We start from the raw sequence: 23,970 nt of genomic DNA, 5'->3' as shown, positions 1-23,970 counted from the left end.
AAATGTTTGATAGAATTCCCCTGCAAAGCCATCTGGCCTGGACCCTTGTTTTTGCAGAGATTTTGGATTACTAATTCTATTTCCTTACTGGTTATGGATCTGTTCAAATTTTCTATTTCTTCCTGTTTCAGTTTTGGTAGTGTATATGTTTCTAGGAATTGGTCCATTTCTTCCAGATTACCCATTTTATTGGCATATAGTTAATCATAATATTCTCTTATTATTGTTTTTCTTTCTGTTGTGTTGGTTGTGATCTCTCCTCTTTCATTCTTGATTTTATTTATCCGGGTCTTTACCTTTCTCTTCTTAATCAAACTGGCTAGTGGTTTATCAATTTTGTTAATTCTTTGAAAGAACCAGCTTTTGGTTTCATTGATCTGTTCTACTGTTTTTGGGTTTTTATTTTTTGTTTGTTTTCGATAGCATTGATTTCTGCTCTAATCATTATTATTTCCTGTCTTCTGCTTGTTATGAGTTTTATTTGCTGTTCTTTTTCCAGCTCCTTAAGGTATAAGGTTAGGTTGTGTAGCTGAGATCTTTCTTCCTTCTTTAGGAAGGCCTGGATTGCTATATACTTTCCTCTTATGACCGCCTTTGCTGCATCCCAGAGGTTTTGGGTTGTGGTATTATCGTTTTCATTGGCTTCCACATACTTTTTAATTTCCTCTTTAGCTGCTTGGTTAGCCCATTCATTCTTTAGTAGGTTGTTCTTCAGTCTCCAAGTATTTGTTACATTTCCAAATTTTTTTCTTGTGGTTGATTTCAAGTTTCATAGCGTTGTGGTCTGAAAATATGCATGGTATGATATCGATCTTTTTGTACTTACTTAGGGCTGATTTGTGTCCCAGTATATGGTCTATTCTGGAGAACGTTCCTTGTGCACTGGAGAAGAATGTATATTCTGCTGCTTTAGGATGAAATGTTCTGAATATATCTGTTAAGTCCATCTGGTCCAGTGTGTCGTTCAAAGCCATTGTTTCCTTGTTGATTTTTTGATTAGATGATCTGTCCATTGTTGTGAGTGGGTTATTGAGGTCTCCTACTATTAAGGTACTACTATTGATGAGTTTCTTTCTGTTTGTGATTAATTTATGTATATATTTGGGTGCTGTCACATTTGGCGCATAAATGTTTACAATTGTTAGGTCTTCTTGGTCTATAGACTCCTTGATTATGATATAATGCCCTTCTGCATCCTTTGATACAGTCTTTATTTTAAAGTCTAGATTGTCTGATATAAGTATGGCTACTCCGGCTTTCTTTTGTTGACCATTAGCATGATAGATGGTTCTCCATCCCCTTACTTTCAATCTGAAGGTGTCTTTAGGTCTAAAGTGGGTCTCTTGTAATCATAATATAGATGGATCTTGTTTTCTTATCCATTCAGTTACTCTATGTCTTTTGGTTGGAGCATTGAGTCTACTGACGTTTAGAGTGAGTACTGAAAGATATGAATTTATTGCCATTATGATGCTTGTAGAGTTGGAGTTTCTGGTGGTGTTCTCTGGTCCTTTCTAATCTTTTGTTGCTTTTGGTATTTGTTTATTTATTTATTTGTTTGCTTGTTTGTTTGTTTATTATATATTTTCATCTTTTGTCCCCTCAGAAAGTCCCCCTTAATATTTCTTGCAGGGCTGGTTCAGTGGTCACAAACTCCTTTAATTTTTGTCTGGTAAACTTTTTATCTCTCCTTCTATTTTGAATGACAGCCTTTCTGGATAAAGAATTCTTGGCTTTGGAAGATGGTGACGTAGGAGGACACTGGGCTCACCACGTCCTGCTGATCAGATTCCACCCATATCTGCCTAAATAACCCAGAAAACTGCCAGAAGATTAGCGGAACAGACTCTCCAGAGCAAAGCATAGACAAGAGGACCATGGAAAAGGACGGATCTGCCTCCTTCCCAGTGCAACAGGGCCCCTCCCTAGCGGACCACCCAAGGCAAAGTGAGCTGAGCCTGCCCCTCCCGCTGCTATGCAGCTTGCAGATCCACCCCAGCTAATATGCCGGATCCCATAGAAGCAGCACCACAAGCCTATCAGTGTGCAAGTAGCCCAGACTGGGGCCACACCACTCCACAGTGAGTCCTGCCCCTGGGAGAGGGGAAGATAAGGTACACACCAGTCTGACTGTGGCCCCAGCGGTGGGCTGGGGACAGACATCAGGTCTGACTGTGGACCCGCCCACCAACGCAACTTACTCCAGACAGCACAGGGCAAGTGCCCTGCAGTTCCACGCCACTCCAGGGACTATCCAAAATGACGAAATGGAAGAATTCTCCTCAAATGAAACTCCAGGAAATAGCGACAGCTAACGAACCGATCAAAAACAATTTAAGCAATGTAACAGAAAATGAATTAAAACAATAGTCATAAAGTTAATCGCTGGGCTTGAAAAAAGTATAGAGAGCAGCAGAGAATCTATTACTACAGAGATCAAGGGACTAAGAAACAGTCAAGAGGAGCTAAAGGATGCTATAAATGAGCTGCAAAATAAAATGGAGGCAACGACAGCTTGCATTGAAGAGGCAGAGGAGAGAATAGGTGAATTAGAAGATAAAATTATGGAAAAAGAGGAAGCTGAGAAAAAGAGAGATAAAAAAAATCCAGGAGTATGAGGGGAGAATTAGAGAACTAAGTGATGCAATCAAATGGAACAATATCCGTATTATAGGAATTCCAGAAGAAAAAGAGAGAAAGGGGCTGAAGGTGTACTTGAACAAATCATAGCTGAGAACTTCCCTGATCTGGGGAGGGAAAAAGGCATTGAAATCCGAGAGGCACAGAGAACTCCCTTCAGACATAACTTGAATCAATTTTCTGCATGACATATCATACGGAAACTGGCAAAATACAATGGTAAAGAGAAAATTCCTAAAGCAGCAGGGGATAAACAGGCTCTAACTTACAAAGGGAGACCCAGAAGACTAGTGGCAGATCTATCTACTGAAACTTGGCAGGCTAAAGAAATGGCAGGAAATCTTCAGTGTGATGAACAGAAAAAATATGCAGCCAAGAATCCTTTACCCAGCAAGTCTGTCATTCAGAATAGAAGGAGAGATAAAGGTGTTCCCAAACAAACAAAAACTGAAGGAATTCATCACCACTAAACCATCCCTACAAGAGATCCTAAGGGGGATCTTTGAGACAAAGTACCAGAGACATCACTACAAGCATGAAATCTACAGACATCACAATGACTCTAAACCCAAATCTTTCTATAATAACACTGAATATAAATGGACTAAATGCTCCGACCAAAAGACATAGGGTATCAGAATGGAAAAAAAAAAAAAAAAACAAGACCCATCTATTTGCTGTCTACAAGAGACTCATTTTAGACCTGAGGACACCTTCAGATTGCAAGTGAGGGGTTGGAGAACTATCTATCATGCTACTGGAAGTCAAAAGAAAGCTGGAGTAGCCATACTTATATCAGACAAACTAGACTTTAAAGTAAAGGCTGTACAAGAGATGAAAAAGGGCATTATATAATCATTGCAGGGTCTATACATCAGGAAGAGCTAACAATTATAAATGTCTATGTGCCAAATATGGGAGCCCCCAAATATATAAAACCATTAATCAGAAACATAAGCAACCTTATTGATAAGAATGTGGTAATTGCAGGGGACTTTAATACTCTACTTATAGCAATGGACTGATCATCTAGACACAGGATCAATAAAGAAACAAGGGCCCTGAATGATATATTGGATCAGATGGACTTGACAGATATAATTAGAACTCCGCATCCCAAAGCAAAAGAATATACTTTCTTCTTGAGTGCACATGCAACATTCTCCAAGATAGATCACATGCTGGGTCACAAAACAGCCCTTCATAAATATACAAGAATTGAGATCATACCATGCATATTTTCAGACCACAATGCTATGAAGCTTGAAATCAACCACAGGAAAGAGGATGAAAACCTCCAAAAGCATGGAGGTTAAAGAACACCTTACTAAAGAATGAATGGGTCAACCAGGCAATTAGAGAAGAAATTTAAAAATATATATGGAGATGAATGAAAATGAAAATACAACAATCAAAACGCTTTGGGATGCAGTGAAGGCAGTCCTGAAAGGAAAACACATTGCAATCTAGGCCTATCTCAAGAAACAAGAAAAATCCTAAATACAAAATCTAACAGCACACCTAAAGGAAATAGAAGCAGAACAGCAAAGACACCCCAAATCCAGAAGAAGAAGAGAAATAATAAATATCAGAGCAGAAATAAACAATATAGAATCCAAAGGAAAAAAACAGTAGAGCAGATCAATGAAAGCAAGAGTGGGTTTTTTGAAAAAATAAACAAAATTGATAAACCTCTAGCCAGGTTTCTCACAAATAAAAGGGAGATGGCCCAAATAGATAAAATCATGAATGAAAATGGAATTATTACAACCAATCCCTCAGAAATATAAGCAATTATCAGGGAACACTATGAAAAATTATAAGCCAACAAATTGGACAACCTGGAAGAAATGGATAAATTCCTAAATACCCACACACTTCCAAAACTCAAACAGGAAGAAATAGAAACCTTGAACAGACCCATAACCAGCAAAGAAATGGAATCAGTTATCAAAAATCTCCCAACAAATAAGAGTCCAGGACCAGATGGCTTCCCAGGGGAGTTCTACCAGACGTTTAAAGCAGAGATAATACCTATCCTTCTCAAGCTATTCCAAAAAATAGAAAGGGAAGGAAAACTTCCAGACTCATTCTATGAAGCCAGTATTACTTTGATTCCTAAACCAGACAGAGACCCAGTAAAAAAAGAGAACTACAGGCCAATATCCCTGATGAATATGGATGCAAAAGTTCTCAATAAGATACTAGCAAATCGAATTCAATGGCATATAAAAAGAATTATTCACCATGATCAAGTGGGATTCATTCCTGGGATGCAGGGCTGGTTCAACATTCGCAAATCAATCAACATGATACACCACATTAATAAAAGAAGAGATAAGAACCATATGATCCTGTCAATCGATGCAGAAGAGGCCTTTGACAAAATTCAGCAACGTTTCTTAATAAAAACCCTCGAGAAAGTAGGGATAGAAGGAACATACTTAAAGATCATAAAAGCCATTTATGAAAAGCCCACAGCTAACATCATCCTCAATGGAGAAAAACTGAGAGCTTTTTCCCTGAGATCAGGAACACGACAGGGATGCCCACTCTCACCGCTGTTGTTTAACATAGTGTTGGAAGTGCTAGCATCAGCAATCAGACACCAAAAGGAAATCAAAGGCATCAAAAATGGCAAAGATGAAGTTAAGCTTTCACTTTTTGCAGATGACATGATATTATACATGGAAAATCCGATAGACTCCACCAAAAGCCTGCTAGAACTGATACATGAATTCAGCAAAGTTGCAGGATACAAAATCAATGTACAGAAATCAGGTGCATTCTTATACATTAATAACGAAGAAACAGAAAGACAAATAAAGAAACTAATCCCATTCACAATTGCACCCAGAAGCATAAAATACCTAGGAATAAATCTAACCAAAGATGTAAAAGATCTGTATGCTGAAAACTATAGAAAGCTTATGAAGGAAATTGAAGAAGGTATAAAGAAATGGAAAAACATTCCATGCTCATGGATTGGAAGAATAAATATTGTCAAAATGTCAATACTACCCAAAGCTATCTACACATTCAATGCAATCCCAATCAAAATTGCCCCAGCATCCTTCTCGAAACTAGAACAAGCAATCCTAAAATTCATATGGAACCACAAAAGGCCCCGAATAGCCAAAGTAATTTTGAAGAAGAAGGCCAAAGCAGGAGGCATCACAATCCCAGACTTTAGCCTCTACTACAAAGCTGTCATCATCAAGACAGCATGGTATTGGCACAAAAACAGACTCATAGACCAATGCAATAGAATAGAAACCCCAGAACTAGACCCACAAATGTACGGCCAACTCATCTTTGACAAAGCAGGAAAGAACATCCAATGGAAAAAAGACAGCCTCTTTAACAAATGGTGCTGGGAGAACTGGACAGCAACATGCAGAAGATTGAAACTAGACCACTTTCTCACACCACTCACAAAAATAAACTCAAAATGCATAAAGGACCTGAATGTGAGGTAGGAAACCATCAAAACCCTGGAGCAGAAAGCAGGAAAAGACCTCTCTGACCTCAGCCATAGCAATTTCTTACTTGACACATCCCCAAAAGCAAGGGAATTAAAAGCAAAAATGAACTACTGGGACCTTATGAAGATAAAAAGCTTCTGCATAACAAAGGAAACAACCAACAAAACTAAAAGGCAACCAACGGAATGGGAAAAGATATTTGCAAGTGACATATCGGACAAAGGGCTAGTATCCAAAATCTATAAAGAGCTCACCAAACTCCACACCCAAAAAACAAATAACCCAGTGAAGAAATGGGCCGAAAACATGAATAGACACTTCTCTAAAGAAGACATCCAGATGGCCAACAGGCACATGAAAAGATGCTCCACGTCACTCCTCATCAGGGAAATACAAATCAAAACCACACTCAGGTATCACCTCACGCCAGTCAGAGTGGCCAAAATGAACAAATCAGGACACATAGATGCTGGACAGGATGTGGAGAAAGGGGAACCCTCTTGCACTGTTGGTGTGAATGCAAATTGGTGCGGCCACTCTGGAAAACAGGGTGGAGTTTCCTCAGAAAATTAAAACTAGACCTACCTTATGACCCAGCAATAGCACTGCTAGGAATTTACCCAAGGGATACAGGAGTACTGATGATAAGGGCACTTGTACCCCAATGTTTATAGCAGCACTCTCAACAACAGCCAAATTATGGAAAGAGCCTAAATGTCCATCAACTGATGAATGGATAAAAAAATTTTGGTTTACATACACAATGGAGTACTATGTGGCAATGAGAAGGAATGAAATATGGCCCTTTGTAGCAACATGGATGGAACTGGAGAGTGTGATGCTAAGTGAAATAAGCCATACATAAAAAGACAGATCCCATATGGTTTCACTCTTACGTGGATCCTGAGATACTTAACAGAAACCCATGGGGGAGGGGAAGGAAAAAAAAAAAAAGGTTAGAATGGGAGAGAGCCAAAGCATAAGAGACTGTTAAAAACTGAGAACAAACTGAGGGTTGATGGGGGGTGGGAGGGAGGGGAGGGTGGGTGATGGGTATTGAGGAGGGCACCTTTTGGGTTGAGCACTGGGTGTTGTATGGAAACCAATTTGACAATAAACTTCATATATTGAAAAAAAAATAAAGAAAAAAGAAAAAAAGAAAGACAAAAGAATAGTTTGAAAATTTGAAGAAGTGAATCCACTGTAGTAGATTAAAATAAAATAATGGGAGTAAGATAGAATTTGCAAAAAATTACATAAAAGCAAAAAATATAGTAATAAAAATTAAATAAAACTTTTTAAAAGAAATTGAAAGTAAAAATGAACTTTTACTCTTCTTGTGTTCAAGAAAAAGAAAAGAAAAAGAAAAAAAGAAAAAGAAAAAAAAGGAAATTGTTAAAAAATTTGAAAAAGTGAGTACACTGAAGTAGACTAAGATAAAATGATGGAAGCAAAGTAGAATTTGAAAAAATTTACACAAAAGTAAAAAATATAGTAATAAAAATTAAAGAAAGATATTTTTTAATAAAAATTAAAAATAAAAATGCGTCTTCTCTCTTTCTGTATTCAAGAAAAAGGAAAGAATTGTAAAAGAGAAAAAGGAAAAAGAGAGAAAAAAATTGAATTGAACCTGCTAACAGATTGAAGTAGGACTGAAATTGCTTTGATTTCCCCTTGAGGTCAGTCCATGTAGCTCTTTATAGTCCATAGATTAAGTCGGTGGTGAGGTTTGTGTTCTTGAAGAGTGAAGTTGGCCCAGTTGGGCAGGGCTTGGTGTAACAGCTCCACTCTCCCCTAGATGGTGCTGCTAGCCTACTGGGGTGGATTGTTGTGGTGCTTGTCGGTGCACATGTGCATGCGCTAGAGTGGTGAAAAATGGCGCCACCCAGGCACTCAGTCTGTTCTTCCAGATCAGCAGTTATGCACTGGTCCTCCGTCTTCAGCTCTCGTCCACTCCCTGCTTTTCCACTCTCTGTGACCAGGCCCCAGGCAGTACCTCTCTCCCAAGTTTTGTCTCAGATGCGTCTGTTTTCCCTGGCCCCTTACTTCCAAAGGACTGCGGCTTTGACCAGCTACACCCCTCTGTGGGAGGGTATCACCGAGCGATGGCCGAATGAGCAATGGCCGAATGTTGGCTGCACCTGGGAACCCCCGCTGGATCCTGCTATTCCTGGTGCCCCGAGACTGCAGCCAGGTGCCAGCCCACCCCCCAAGAAATTCGCGAGACAGTGTAGCCTCAGCATTTCAGGGACCATAGAAAATCGCAACATACATCTGACACCAGGCTTCACCCTCAGCAACCTTGCCCCAGCACCAGCAAATGTGTCTGCCTTCCGGGGTCTGATGGGACCAGGTGGCTTCAACAGTCTTTACCAAGTGTCCTTCCAGCAGTGGAACCTCTTTTCCCCATGTGACCCAAGAACCTCCCAGACCCCACTCTGTTCCTGGAGATTCACCTTTCCCACCAGAGCACTGCCAGGTATCAAGCTGCGGAGTTGCAGCCTTTGCACTCCCCTTGTTTACAGTCTTAATGTAATTTAAACCCTTTCCTTTCTCCTTTCTCCCTTTTTAGTTTAGTCCCTGGGGCTGTTTCCAATTTTTAAAAATTTTTTAACATTTTATTTATTTTTGAGACAGAGAGAGACAGAGCATGAACGGGGGAGGGGCAGAGAGAGAGGGAGACACAGAATCAGAAGCAGGCTCCAGGCTCTGAGCCATCAGCCCAGAGCCTGATGCAGGCCTCGAACTCACGGACCACGAGATCCGTGAGTCGGACGCTTAACCGACTGAGCCACCCAGGCGCCCCTCACCGCTGTTGTTTAACATAGTGTTGGATGTGCTAGCGTCAGCAATCAGACACCAAAAGAAAATCAAAGGCATCCAAATTGGCAAAGATGAAGTCAAGCTTTCACTTTTTGCATATGACATGATATTATACGTGGCAAATCTGATAGACTCCACCAAAAGCCTGCTAGAACTGATACATGAATTCAGCAAAGTTGCAGGATACAAAATCAATGTACAAAAATCAGGTGCATTCTTATACAGTAACAATGAAGCAACAGAAAGACAAATAAAGAAACTGATCCCATTCACAATTGCACCCAGAAGCATAAAATACCTAGGAATAAACCTAACCACAGATGTAAAAGATCTGTATGCTGAAAACTATAGAAAGCTTATGAAGGTAATTGAAGAAGATATAAAGAAATGGAAAAGCATTCCGTGCTCATGGGTTGGAAGAATAAATATTGTCAAAATGTCAATACTACCCAAAGCTATCTATACATTCAGTGCAAACCCAATCAAAATTGCACCAGCATTCTTCTCAAAACTGGAACAAGCAATCCTAAAATTTGTACGGAACCACAAAAGGCCCCAAATATCCAAAGTAATTTTGAAGTAGAAGACCAAAGCAGGAGGCATCACAATCCCAGACTTTAGCCTCTACTACAAAGCTGTCATCATCAAGACAGCATGGTATTGGCACAAAAACAGACACAATGGAATAGAATAGAATAGACCAATGCAATAGAATAGAAACCCCAGAACTAGACCCACAAACGTATGGCCAACTCATCTTTGACAAAGCAGGAAAGAATATCCAATGGAAAAATGACAGTCTCTTTAACAAATGGTGCTGGGAGAACTGGACAACTACATGCAGAAGGATGAAACTAGACCACTTTCTTACACCATTCACAAAAACAAACCAAAAATGGATAAAGGACCTGAATGTGAGACAGGAAACCATCAAAACCCTAGAGGAGAAAGCAGGAAAAAAAAATCTCTCTGACCTCAGCCGCAGCAATTTCTTACTTGACACATGCCCAAAGGCAAGGGGATTGAAAGCAAAAATGAATTATGGGACCTAATGAAGATAAAAAGCTTCTGCACTGCAAAGGAAATAATCAACAAAACTAAAAGGCAACAGACAGAATGGGAAAAGATATTTTCAAATGACATATCAGACAAAGGGCTAGTATCCAAAATCTATAAAGAGCTCACCAAACTCCACACCCGAAAAACAAATAATCCAGTCAAGAAATGGGCAGAAAACATGAATAGACACTTCTCTAAAGAAAAGATCCAGATGGCCAACAGGCACAAGAAAAGATGCTCAACATCGCTCCTCATCAGGGAAATACAAATCAAAACCACACTCAGATATCACCTCACGCCAGTCAGAGTGGCTAAGATGAACAAATCAGGAGACTATAGATGCTGAAGAGGATGTGGAGATATGGGAACCCTCTTGCACTGTTGGTGGGAATGCAAACTGGTGCGGCCACTCTGGAAAAGTGTGGAGGTTCCTCAAAAAATTAAAAATGGATCTACCCTATGACCTAGCAATAGCACTGCTAGGAATTTACCCAAGAGATACAGGAGTGCTGATGCATAGGGGCGCTTTACCCCAAAGTTTAAAGCAGCACTCTCAACAATAGCCAAATTATGGAAAGAGCCTAAATGTCCATCAACTGACGAATGGAGAAAGAAATTGTGGTTTATATACACAATGGAATACTACATGGCAATGAGAAAGAATGAAATATGGCCTTTTGTAGCATCGTGGGTGGAACTGGAGAGTGTTATGCTAAGTGATATAAGTCATACCGAGAGAAAGACAGATACCATATGTTTTCACTCTCGTGTGGATCCTGAGAAACTTAACAGAAGTCCGTGGGGGGCGGGGGGAGAAAAAAAAAGAGGTTAGAGTGGGAGAGAGCCAAAGCATAAGAGACTCTTTTTTTTTTTTTTTTTTTAATTTTTTTTTCAACGTTTATTTATTTTTGGGACAGAGAGACACAGAGCATGAATGGGGGAGGGGCAGAGAGAGAGGGAGACACAGAATGGAAGCAGGCTCCAGGCTCTGAGCCATCAGCCCAGAGCCCGACGCGGGGCTCGAACTCACAGACCGCGAGACCGTGACCTGGCTGAAGTCGGACGCTTAACCGACTGCGCCACCCAGGCGCCCCAAGAGACTCTTAAAAGCTGAGAACAAACTCGGGGTTCATGGGGGGTTGGAGGGAGGGGAGGGTTGGTGATGGGTATTGAGGAGGGCACCATTTTGGATGAGCACAAAATGAAAACCAATGTGACAATAAATTTTATATTAAAAAAAGATTTCTTGGATGCATATTTTTCTGATTCAGCACACTGAATATATCCCATCTCTCCCTTCTGGCCTGCCAAGTTTCTGTGGATAGGTCTGCTGCAAACCTGATCTGTCTTCCCTTGTAAGTTAGGAACTTTTTTTCCCTTGCTGCTTTCATGATTCTCTCCTTGCCTGAGTATTTTGTGAATTTGAGTATTATATGCCTTGTTGATGGTCAGTTTTTGTTGAATCTAATCTTCCTGGATTTTAATGTCTGTGTCTTTCCTCAGGTTAGGAAAGTTTCCTGCTTTGATTTGCTCACATAAGTCTTCTACTCCTATTTCTCTCTCTTCCTCTTCTGGGACCCCTATGATTCTGATGTTGTTCCTATTTAATGAGTCACTGATTTCTCTAATTCTTAAATCATGCTCTTTTGCCTTAATCTCCCTCTTTTTTTCTGCTTCATTATTCTCTATAATTTTCTCCTCTATATCACTGCTTCATCCATCCTTGCTGCCGCTGCATCCACCTGTGATTGCAGCTCAGGTATAGCATTTTTAATTTCATTCTGGCTAATTTTACTTCTCTTACCTCTGCAGAAAGGCATTCTAATCTATTTTCGACTCCAGCTAGTATTCTTATTATCGTGATTCTAAATTCTGGTTCAGACATCTTGCTTATATCTGTGTTGGTTAAGTCCCTGGCTGTCGTTTCTTTGTACTCTTTCTTTTGGGGTGAATTCCTTAGTTTTGTCATTTTGAAGGGAGAAAAGGAATTAATGAGGTAGAAAAATTGAAATTAAAAAAAATTACAATTAATAAAATATTAAAATTAAAAATTAAAATCACACACACAAATTGAATAGATGATGCTAGATTGTAGGTGTGTTTTGGTCTGGGTGTTGAATGTGGTTTGACAGATTAGAGAAAAAAAGGGGGGGAGAGAAAAAAAGAAATCATTTGAGAATTTGAAAAAATGAATATACTGAAGTGGGCAAAAATGAGATCATGGTGGTAAAATAGAATTTGAAAAAATATACACAAAAATAATATAGTAGAAAAAAAATTAAAGAAAATATTTTAATAGAAATTAAAAATAAATATGAATTTTTTCATTTTTTTCTTTTTCTGTATTTAAGGAAAAAGAAAAGAAACAAAAAAGAGAGAAAAGATTGAAAAAGAAAAAAAATCCTTTGAAAATTTGAGAAAGTGAATACACTGTAGTAGACTAAAGTAAAATGATGGAAGTAGAATAGAATTTGAAAAACATTTACATAACAGTAAAAAAATATAGTAATAAAAATGAAATAAAACTATTTTTAATAGAAATTGAAAGTAAAAATGAAGTTTTTTCTCTTTCTGCATTCAAGAAAAACAAAAGAAACAAGAGAAAAAGAAAAAGAAAGAAAAAAAGGAAATTGTTTGAAAATTTGAAAAGGTGAGTACACTGAAGTAGACCAAAATAAAATGATGGAAGTAGAATTTGAAAAAATTTACAGAAAAGTAAAAAATGTAGTAATAAAAATTAAGAAATATATTTTTAATAAAAATTGAAAATAAAAATGAATTTTTTCTCTTTCTATATTTAAGAACAAGAAAAGAACTGTAATAGAGAAAAAGGAAAAAGAAAAAAAAGAAAGAAAGTTGAACAGATGAACCTGCCAACAGATTGAAGTAAGACTGAAATTGTTTCGTTTTCCCCTAGAAGTCGGTCTATGTAGCTCTCTATAGTCCATAAACCAAGCCGGTGGTGAGACTTGTGATCCCGAAGAGCGAAGTTGGCCCAGTTGGGTGGGGCTCAGTGTAACAGCTCTGCTCTCCACTAGATGGTGCTGCTAGCCTACTGGGGTGGATTGTTATGGGATTCGTAGGTGTGTATGCACATGTGCAGGAACAGTGAAAATGGCACCACCCGGCCACCCAGTCTCTTCTCTCAGATCAGCAATCATGCACCCATCCTCTGTCTTCAGCTCTCATCCACTCCCCGCTTCTTCACTGTCTGTGGCCAGGCCTCAGGCAGTACCTCTCTCCCAAGTTTTATCTCAGATGTGGCTGTTTTCCCCAGCCCCTTACTTCTGAAGGGCTGTGGCTTTGACACTTTCTGCACCTCTGCGGGAGGCTCTCACCCAGAAATGGCTGAATGGGCAATGGCCAAATATCGGCTGCACGCAGGTACGCCTGCTGGACCCTGTTGTTGCCGGTGCCCCAAGACTGCGGCCAGGTGCCAACCCATCCCAGAAAATGTTCGTGAGACAGTGTAGCAGCAACATCTCAGGGATTATGGAAAATCACAACACACATCTGGCACCTGGCTTCGCCCTTAATGACCTTGCCCCAGCACCAGTGAATGTGGCTGCTTTCCGGGGTCTGCTGGGACCAGGTAGCTTCAACAGTCTCTACCAAATGTCCTTCCAGCAGTGGAACTGCTTTTCTCCTTGTGGCCTGAGGACCTCCTGGACCCCACTCTGCTCCTGGGGATTCACCCTTCCCACCAGAGGACTGCCAGGTAACGAGCTGCGGGGTTGCAGCCTTTGCACTCCCCTTGTTTATAGTCTTTATGGGATTTAAACTCTCTCCTTTCTCCTTTCTCCCTTTTAGTTTAGTCCTTGTGGCTCTTTCCAATTTTCCACTTTCTTTCCAGCTGCTTTTGGGGAGGGGTGATTTTCTCATATTCTCCCCCCTTCCCCAGTCTCCATCCTCTCTCCTCCTTCAAAAGCAGTTCCCTACCTTTTGCAGCTTCTTGCTCCCCAAGTTCACCTCTCTGTGCCGCATACCTGCTGAATTCTGTGGTTCAGGTTGTGCAGATTGTTGTGTTAATCCTCCAGTTTTCTAGGTGTGTAGGATGGTTTAGTGTTGGTCTGGCTGTATTTCATGGACACGAGACACACAAAAAGCTTCCATGCTGTTCCACCATCTTGGCTCCTCCTGGGAATTTTTTGGCAGACAAAAGAGAAATCAACTTTGTTTACATTTTTTTAAGAGCAGATCCACAATCCAAAAAAACTTTTTGAACGGAGAGAAAAGCAGAATTTTAATATTGTATCAGTGTATTTTTAAAATCCATTTATTTCAACCTTAGTCTGTCCTAACCATATATAAATTTTTCCCCAAAGATTTTTTATGAACCTTCTACAACTTTTCTTTGTATTTAGATTTTGTCCCAAGCCATATTTTTTTCAAACAATCAGTCTCATTTTGGGCAAAATTACTTTCTTTTTAACCTTTAGCAAAAAATGCATTCCCATTCCTTATATCTTTTTAACATATCTCCTACTTTTCTGCAAACAGTAACTTTTCTTATTTTCATCAGTATTAATTATGTTTAGCAGAATTTTAACTCTTAGAAACCTTAGTCTCCAGTGAAAACTAAGTAGCAACCAACTGTGAACTATCTGTTATAGTAGGATTTTTTAGATGGCAAATTTATGAATCAATTAAGCATGAAACAAGTTTTTTAACAAATTTAAATATTCTTAGTTCTTTTATCATAAGAAGCCAAAAGCACAAACCTATGTTTAGTGAGTAATGCTTTAGAATTTCATCCAATTTGGAAAAGGCCAAAATGTGCAATGAATTTAATCCAGTTTATCTTCCAAATAAAACCTTAAAGTTTTAGGTTACCAAGGGCCTTGAAAGCTATCTTAACAATTACCCATGAAAATCTTTGAGGAGAATTAGCCATCATTTTAAGTTGTCGCTTTGTTAACAAATTGCAACAAAGATAACATGAGCTTATTTGACTTTTAGTAAACTTAGGTAGAAGAATTTTTATATTTAATGTTGATAATTTTAAAGACGGGCCTATCTTAATTAAATCAATAAACTTAAAGTATTTTAAATAATGAGTATGTTCCATTTGAAAGTCCATTTAAAAGTCAAGCAATATGTTTACCATTGTCAATTTTTATTTGGGATATTGGTGAGGAAATTTGAAGTGGGTGGTTTAAGTCCAAGGGTGTGCTCCTTGCTTCTTGACAGTGATGGTGCCAGAGGCACCTAGAAGGTATAGAAGTCAGTCATGTAGGTTGCATCCCAGGGGGTGTAGAAGTAGGAGGAGGGAAAGAAAGACAGAAGAAGTGAGGTGCCACCAACAAGGCTGGAGATGAATAAAAGCTCAGGGGACAGAGAAAGAGGTCTCAATGTCTTAAAGCCTGTTAGCTCAGAGAGATGAGCAGAGGCATAACTTCTTTATTTTTTTATTATTTTTCCCCAAGTCCTGCCAGCTATTTCAATCAGGTTTTTCTTGTAAAATATGAATAGCAATGTGGCATTCCAGGTGTGTAAATGAGAGATTTTTATTGGGCCAAGAGCATTTTTAAGCATCACACTATGCACTCCCAATTGGCCATTTCAAGGGACCCCTCAGCAGGGCACTATGGGCATTGCTGATAAATTATAGAGAGCAATTGGGTCAGATCTTTGTCTGAGACTTTACATCCTGATGAGTGCAAAAGCATATGGAGTTGCTCCGACAAGAGAACATGAAAACAAAATTAAAAGAAACAAGACAACGAGGGGTTTCTGCATGCCTGATTGGAACAGAAAAGATTAGGGATAAATTTTTCATCTCATGGTGAGCATTAAGTGCAGGTAGTTCCTACCTGAATGAATGTCATGGGCTTTCAGTGTTGATAGTTCCTACCTGAACAGCAGATGTCCTATTCCTGTTTTTTTGGTTTGAGAGATGAGGTTCACAGCAGGGATCCAGTTGTCTGCTGGTACCTGCTGGGGTGCCACTTGTAGCCAGGCACTGAAGAAAAAGTTCTCAGACACTGAAACTGAGTGGACATGCAGGGCTGTCCTCTGCTAGCAAAACAGCAGCAGCAGCAAACTTCACGTAATCTTTACTTCATGTTCACCTGTTATAAAGATCAAAGAATGTCAAAGCATGGGAGGAAAACACAAGGAGCCTCCAGACAGACCAAACATACATCTGGTGTTTACATGAAAGCATGCAGGGAAGATGTACAGTCTCAAGGACTGCTAGACAATTACAGTGGGTCATTCCCAGGCTCCTGGGAGATCATGGCCCTCTGAATTTCATAGAGCACTTGCGTTCTTGAGACCAGAACATCTCTGACATTTCAGCAATTACCCCATTCACTTCCCCAGGGCTTACAATGCACTTTCTAAAAAATAACTCCACACCCAGTAGTTTAATTTTGCTTTTGTTTTCCTTGCCTTAGGAAATATATGTAGAAAAATGTTGCTATGGTTGATGTCAAGAAACTACTGCTTGTGTTCTCTTCTAGTAATTTTATGGTTTCAGGTGTCACATTTAGGTCTCTAATCTATTTTCCGTTTATTTTTGTGTATGGTGTAAGTGGTCCAGTTTCATTCTTTCTCAGGTAGCTGACCAATTTTTCCAAAAACATTTGTTGAAGAAATTTACTTCTCCCCATTGTATATTCTTGCCTTTTTGTCATAGGTTAATTGACCATAAAAGTGTGGGCTTGTTTCTGGGCTTTCTTTTCTGTTCCATTTATCTATGTCTGGTTTTGTGCCAGTACCATACTGTTTTGATTACTGGAGCTTTGTAGTATACCTTGAAATCTGGGATTGTGTACCTCCAGCTTTGTTCTTTCTTGAGATTGGTTTGGCTACTCGGGGTCTATTGGGGTTTCATACAAATTTTAGTACTATTTGTTCTAGTTCTGTGAAAAACGTTATGTGTATTTGGATAGGGATGCTTTGAGTAGTACAGACATTTTAACAATTTTGATACTTCCAATGCAGGAGCAAGGAATATCTTTCCATTTGTTTATGTCATTTTCAGTTTCCTTCATCAATGTTGTATAGTTTTCCGATCACAAGTCTTTTATCTTTTTATTAGGTTTATTTGTAGGTATTTCATTATTTTTTGTTGCAATTGTAAATGGATTTTTTTTGTTAATTTCTCTTTCTGCTACTTCATTATTAGTGTATAGAAACACAACTGATTTGGGGGTATTAATTAGCATATAGAAACCCAACTGATTCCTGGGCTTTAACTTTTGCAACTTTACTGAATTCATTTATTACTTCTAATAGTTTTTTGGTGGAGTTTTTAGGTCTCAGTTTATCTTTTTTTTAATTTTATTTTTTATTTTTTAAAATTTACATCCAAATTAGTTAGCATATAGTGTAACAATGATTTCAGCAGTAGATTCCTTAGTGGCCCTACACATTTAGCCCTCAGTTTGTCTTTTAACAATGGTTATATAAATTTCAAAAATGCTGGACTAAAAGAGTATTTGTAAAGGAATACAAAAAAAAATAAAAATTTTTGACCTAAGAACTTCTCAAAGTCTATAAGATGACTAAGAGCATTATGAATCTTCAAGAAGGAGATAAAGTATATAACATTTCCCCAAATGATTTACCACAAAATTTGTGGAGTCCATCCTGGGTTTTGCAGGGGTAACTTTCCACAAGGAATGCCTTGAGGACTGGCATGTGCAAAATTCAAAGATGAGTGAAAAGGATGTAGGATGCTGTACCCTGTTGAATAAGGAGTCTCAACTGGAATAAGGCTGATCCATTTTGCTCCTCTCCATGCCACTTCCTGCAGCCAGAGACATGAAAACTGGGAACAATTTAAAGTGCTCTGTTCTTCTCTGGCAACATGATAATGTTTAACTCTAGGTCCTGCCTTCGACTTTAAAAGTTGCCAGATCCAGACTGTGAGGTGTACAGTTAATTATTTTAGTTCCTTTTTCCAATCCAGATTCAGCTGAATCCCATCAGAAAACAAAGCTCATGGTGGCTGAGGAAAACAAGTCACAGTTTGAATTCATTTAGCACTGAAGGGTAATGGATTATGTTCCTATCTCCTCTGGCAACCATAATACTTCCAAGTTTTTGCTAAATAAACTGACCCTGTTTATATGACACATAATAACAACCACGAGTCCAGACTGCCCTTCTGTTTGAAGGCTTCCTAAGTGTGTTTTGTTTTCAAACCTATTGCACATTGAAATCTGACACTTAGCAATACTTACCTGGCAGGGGAGATACCATAATCACAAGGGTGGTTTTTCTAGGGCAAGGCTTATCTATTGCACTCTGGATGTGCTGACCCCTGCAATTTCCCCAAATGTGGGAAACTGGGCTGCATAATTTGTGGTAGTGTGGGACTGTGTTCACACTTTCCCTTCGTTAAAAAGAAAAAAAATCTGAAATTTAGCAAACCCCTCCAGGATGCATATACATTCAGAAGCTTCCTGGTTGTGCTGTGGTCTAAACATAACCTAGTTTACTTTAGAGTGAACATCTTTGCCAGTTCCTCTCTGGAGTTAGGGGCTCATTTCCACATAGATGATCATGACAGACCCAAGTAAGGAAGACAACCTAAATCAAATGGAAAAGAATTAAGTGCTTGGCTGATACTCATCACAAATCCTAGAATTGAGGATTTGAGAGGAGTACCCTTATAGGATCAGTTTTTGGCTTTCTTAGTCTTGAGGCCCAGTGTGACATTTGTACATAATTCCATTTTCAAATACCTCATGGTTAACTCAGGGAGACTGGCGTCAGAGGATTGCGATAATGTAAAAGAAATTGCTGCCACACGGTGGAGTACTCAGTTGTTATATGCAATTTCCTTTAAAACCTTCATAAATTTTCATCATATAACATGGAAGATGTATTTCAGCATATTTTTTACACTTATGTATTTATTACTCACTTCTTTTCACTAGGATCTGAAAGCGTTGATTTAGTCCATGAATATGAGATTTTCCAGACACACAGACTTGCTTTGCCATCCCCACATCACTTATTCTGCATCTATGCCCAAAAGCAAATTATAGTGCTAATCCTATAGGAATAGAGCATTATAACTTTCCTCTTTCTCCTTTAGCCTATTTTTTTTTTTTGTCTGCAGAAGTGTCACGGTGTTGATAAAGTGTCTATATATCAGGACCCACAGATGGAAGGCTGCCCCAGTGGTCTGGCCCATATCACAAATCTAAACCTAAGTCAGCCTGACCTCAGGAGAAACATCTCACAGTCAAGGAAACCTAACATACAACAATCTCAATCCTCCAACTCAGCTTTAGAAAACTCACCTTATCCTAGAAAATAGGACCTCCTAGCTTTAATAGGAAATCCCTGATCCCCTAGCTAATTATACCCAATCATGCCATATTTCCAAGTGTATTCTTTTAATGCTCTATAGAACTTGCTCTTGCCTAAATTCCTTGGAAAATGTTTTACACTGTTTCTAAGGCACTGTACTTTCCCAAATCCATGGATTATGTTCCCTTGAATAAAGAACATCAAACTCCTCAAAAAATTGGTATACTATTTTCACTTGACAGTTTATATGAGGAGGCCTATTTGTTAAGGTATAACAGGCAGGCAGGGAAAGGGCCTGTGAAATGAGGGTTTGTGGAAGGTGTCATGAAGAAGGGACTAGGGAAAAGTGAGAACGGAATTAATGAGCATGTAGAGAACAACTAAAAGTAGGCAGAAAACCCTGTGTATTGGACTACCTAAGTTTCCAATTCAATTACATGCATCAACCTGTGGCATAACTACATGGGTCTTTGACAATGCCTTTATCCTAAGGGAAACATTGGTACTTCTGGCCTACAAAAGACAAGAACACTCTAGCTAAATACATTTTCCAAGATCTTTTGTGTGTGTGTGTCCAAAAGGAAATAAAATGAAAATCACAGAGAGTTTTATAGGAAAAAATAATGAAATAAAATTAAAATGGGCACACATACACTAATGGTATCCTCCTAGGAGCATTAGTAGAATGGCTGCAAGGTAGACAGTCAGAACTAGGAGGCTTATCCCTTGGCATGGAGTGGGAGAGGATTGGGGAGATGCTGGAAGGAATACATACTATGTAGATGAGATGGTTCTTTTACCTATCAGCTCTTTTCTAATTGATTTACCAGGAGGGGGAAATTGGGATTATGTGTGGAAAGCCATTGCATTATTTAGTACAGTGTTCTTATTTCCATTAACTGAGAAGTTTTCTACAATTCTTATTCTATAGCAGTGGAGTAAATTTCCTTATCTGTATTGCATCTTGTAATTTTTGTGCACAGATGTATTATCACCATTAACACTCTATTTGATTACTTGCCTGCCTTCAGTATTAAACTAATCCTGGATGCACAGGTAGCATGCCATTTTTACCTCACTTCCTCAGTGCCTAGCACAGAGCCAGGTATTTGATAAGAAATCATTGATGTTTGTTAGATTTAATTGAATTGAAGGTCGTCATAGTGGGAATGGAGACAGAAAAGAAAAAGGTGTAAAATCTACTTTCTTTTCATACTCAGGAAATTAAGGACAGAGTTCTTAGAATCATTAAGCTTCATTTTCCCACCTGCAGCCAGAAACCTGTTAGCTCCAGTTAAGTTTGTGCAGACATGCAAGCAGCAACCACACACCCTACCTCTTTTATAGCTTAGATTAAAAGCCAAGTCTATCTCCATAGTTCACAGCCTGAACAAGCCAGTCTAGGTTTGTACCAGGCACCAGCTGCTCTTTGTCCTTGTCAAACAGAAAAATAGATACATGACCTATAGAGCAGTCACAAATTATAGTGCTCATACTACCCAGAATAGTACAAGCTGTTCTTTCTTTTTTCAACAGTCAACCTAGATGTGGAAAACCTGTGCTCTTTCTGACCCTTCAAGGCCTCTAGGCCTAACTTTCTTTTTCTAAATTAATTAAGGTTGTGGAAAGCCACTGTTGCTGATGGGAGATGATTACACACACAAGCAGATTTTATCATTAATCTCTCCCTTAAAAACTATACTCTATTTTCCATGGCTCAATTTCATCTATTACTCCTAATTAGAGCCAGCTCCTACTTGTTCAATTCACCAGGTATTTATGAAGCATCTTATGAGTGTAAGGCTGTGTCTATAACAAGACACATGGCTGGAAAAGGACAAACCTAAACATAATCTATGCTTGATCTTCAACATTATCATTACTGATCCATATAAGTGGGACAGCTCAAGACCATGGCAGGAGGGGCAGCTGGGAAAGGCGATAATCACCTTGTTACTGTTTGGGATTATTTAAGTAGAGATTTCAATCATTCATTCATTACTTCATATATTCAACCGGCAGTTATTAAGTGCTCAACGTAAACAGAAGACTCTGTATTCTATGTCTCTGTAAACAGAAGACACTGTTCTATTCCCATGTCCAGTAAAGTGGCTGAATGAGAATATAGAATTGGTGGTGGTGGTGCTTGGGGAATGACTTTAGAGGTATGATATTCTATATCAAAGTTCAAACTCTCTGACTCTCCTGATAGAACTGGGCAAAGCTGATTATTCACAGACTGATCCTTCCTGTTTCAAAAAGTAAATTAAAGCTATACCAAGAAAGATAACATGAACTATTTTCCCTCCGGGGTTTTACTTATTCATTTTTTATATTTGCTAGTGAGTTTTTAAAAAATCCTTCAAAGATAGTTTCAAAGTTATTTGTATCCAAATAAAGCTCATATTCCTATTTGCTTAAAGGAAAATTGTCTTTATCATCTTCTGAATTTCATGGGAAGCAGATGCAGAGGATTTATGTCCTGAAAAGTTTGGAGACCTCTCCTCTGAACCTCTTCCTTTAGGCAAGCTGGGTGGATATCCTGAGTGCATTACCACAAATACAGAGAGGGGCAATGGCACCCTCTAGTGGCTGACCAAAAGACAAAATCAAGCTGTTTTTTTGCTGCCATCCTTGCCTGGCAAATTGAAAGCTAATTTGTTCTTTACCTAACTTCGCTGCTGATAGGAGCAACTTGACCTGAGTTTGGTGATTACTTCAACACTTTTACTCTTGGAGATAGTCTCTTCTTTTGACCATTATATGCTTGCATGCATAAAGTACTAGCCTTGGCATTTTAAAAAACCTGGTATTAGAATTCTAGTTTCAAACAAGAATGATGATTATTTCTTTTCTCAAAACCTCTATATAGGGACTTCTGTGAAGATTAAAACCAGAAAATGTGTGAAGAGATCACATGACACACACACCCACTGAAAACTAGTACACATTAAACAAATATTATCTAAGGGGACTACTCATCTTTTTTTCCCTTACTCTGGAATCAGAAATTCAAATTTAATAGCCTGATGGAATCCAAACGTATGAAAAAAGACTGATTCTTGACAAACCTTTTAGTCATCTTTAGAAAGAATCAACTTAAAATGCTCTTCAAGAGGAAGTAAATAAAACCTACTCTATACACTTTTCAAAACCTTCTGTGTATACTGTTGATTAGTCGTAGAGGTTAGACTCCAAGTTCTTCTTACTAAGGAACTGGGTTTTTTTTTAACCCATGTGTTGAGGGAATGTAAAGGAATTCAGATTACACCAGCAGCAAAATTGAGAGTCTGACCTGAACAAATGGGACTTTTGGAACAAACCAAAATAATAATTTTGCAAGTTAATTATTTGTTAACTTTGGACATGGCAGTTAAAAACCTGGGCTCTGCAGACCTCTGTTGTCACGACTCTCCTGAGGAACTAGCATTTTTGAGGGACTGTGATAGTGTATAGGGTGGGAACTGACGGGGGAGCCAACAAGGTATCCTTCCATTTGTGCAACAGTACTATATGCCCTGTGCAATACCTCCAAACATGTATAAACCACACTCCATTCACAAAGCAACCACAGCTAAGTGAAATAAGACATTTTGATTCCAACACTTTCACTCCTTCCACTTCACTGAGGTTTTCAAACACACTTATATTTAATTCCTAATTCTTACACAAATTAACTCTATGGCCTTGAGCAAATTATTTGATCTAAGCTTGAATGTTCTCATCTATGATAAAACAATAATATATACTTCATAGAGATGTAATGAAGATTACATGAGATAGTGAAGATAGAGACCTAACTCAAAATCTGGCATCTGTGTATGTTTAATAGGTGACAACTATTGCTGATTACTATTACTGAATCTTCTACAAGTAATAAGGATTGAGTACACAACCAAGGCCTGAGTATCAGCATCAATAAAACACAAACTGAGAAAAAAAGAAAATTAAAATAAAAATATTTTCATTTAAAAACCTTTACAATTATTTTTTAAAAATTTTGGGGAGAGGGAGGAAGATGGCGGCGTAGGAGGACGCTGGGCTCACCGCGCATCCTGCTGATCACTTAGATTCCACCTACACCTGCCTAAATAACCCAGAAAACCGCCAGAGGATTAGCAGAACGGAGTCTCCGGAGCCAAGCGCACACGAGAGGCCCACGGAAGAGGGTAGGAAGGGCGGCAAGGCGGTGCGCGCTCCACGGACTGGCGGGAGGGAGCCGGGGCGGAGGGGCGGCTCGCCGGCCATGCAGAGCCCCCGAGTCTGGCTGGCAAAAGCTGAGGGGCCTGACGGACTGTGTTCCGACAGCAAGCGCGACTTAGCATCTGGGAGGTCGTAAGTTACCAGCTCTGCTCGGAAAACGGGAAGGCTGGATGACAAAGGGAGGGAGAGCTGCTGAGCCCCCGGATGACAGAGCTCAGATTGGTGGGGAATAAAGGCGCTCACCAGCGCCATCTCCATCTCCCCCGCCCATTCCCCAGCCAAAATCCCAAAGAGAACCAGTTCCTGCCAGGGAACTTCCTCGCTCCGTGCAAACACCCAACTCTGTGCTTCTGCAGAGCCAACCTCCGGCTGTGGATCTGACTCCCTCCCACTGCCACAGGGCCCCTTCTGAAGTGGATCACCTAAGGAAAAGTGAGCTAAGCCTGCCCCTCCTGCCCCCGTGTACCTTGCCTACCCACCCCAGCTGATA

General features: G+C 39.3%; 1 non-coding gene across 1 annotated transcript; it reads left to right on the top strand.

Annotated features, from left to right (window-relative positions):
• The first annotated feature begins 18,191 nt into the window (after positions 1–18,191).
• On the top strand, positions 18,192–18,355 carry LOC123602837. Its single transcript, XR_006714605.1, has one exon. It is a non-coding gene; the product is annotated as a U1 spliceosomal RNA (small nuclear RNA).
• The last annotated feature ends 5,615 nt before the right edge of the window (positions 18,356–23,970 follow it).

Source organism: Leopardus geoffroyi, chromosome D1, assembly GCF_018350155.1.
Source record: "Leopardus geoffroyi isolate Oge1 chromosome D1, O.geoffroyi_Oge1_pat1.0, whole genome shotgun sequence".
Lineage (NCBI taxonomy): Eukaryota > Metazoa > Chordata > Mammalia > Carnivora > Felidae > Leopardus > Leopardus geoffroyi.
The sequence above is the reverse complement of the archived record's forward strand: the minus strand, read 5'-3'. Positions and strand labels throughout refer to the sequence as shown.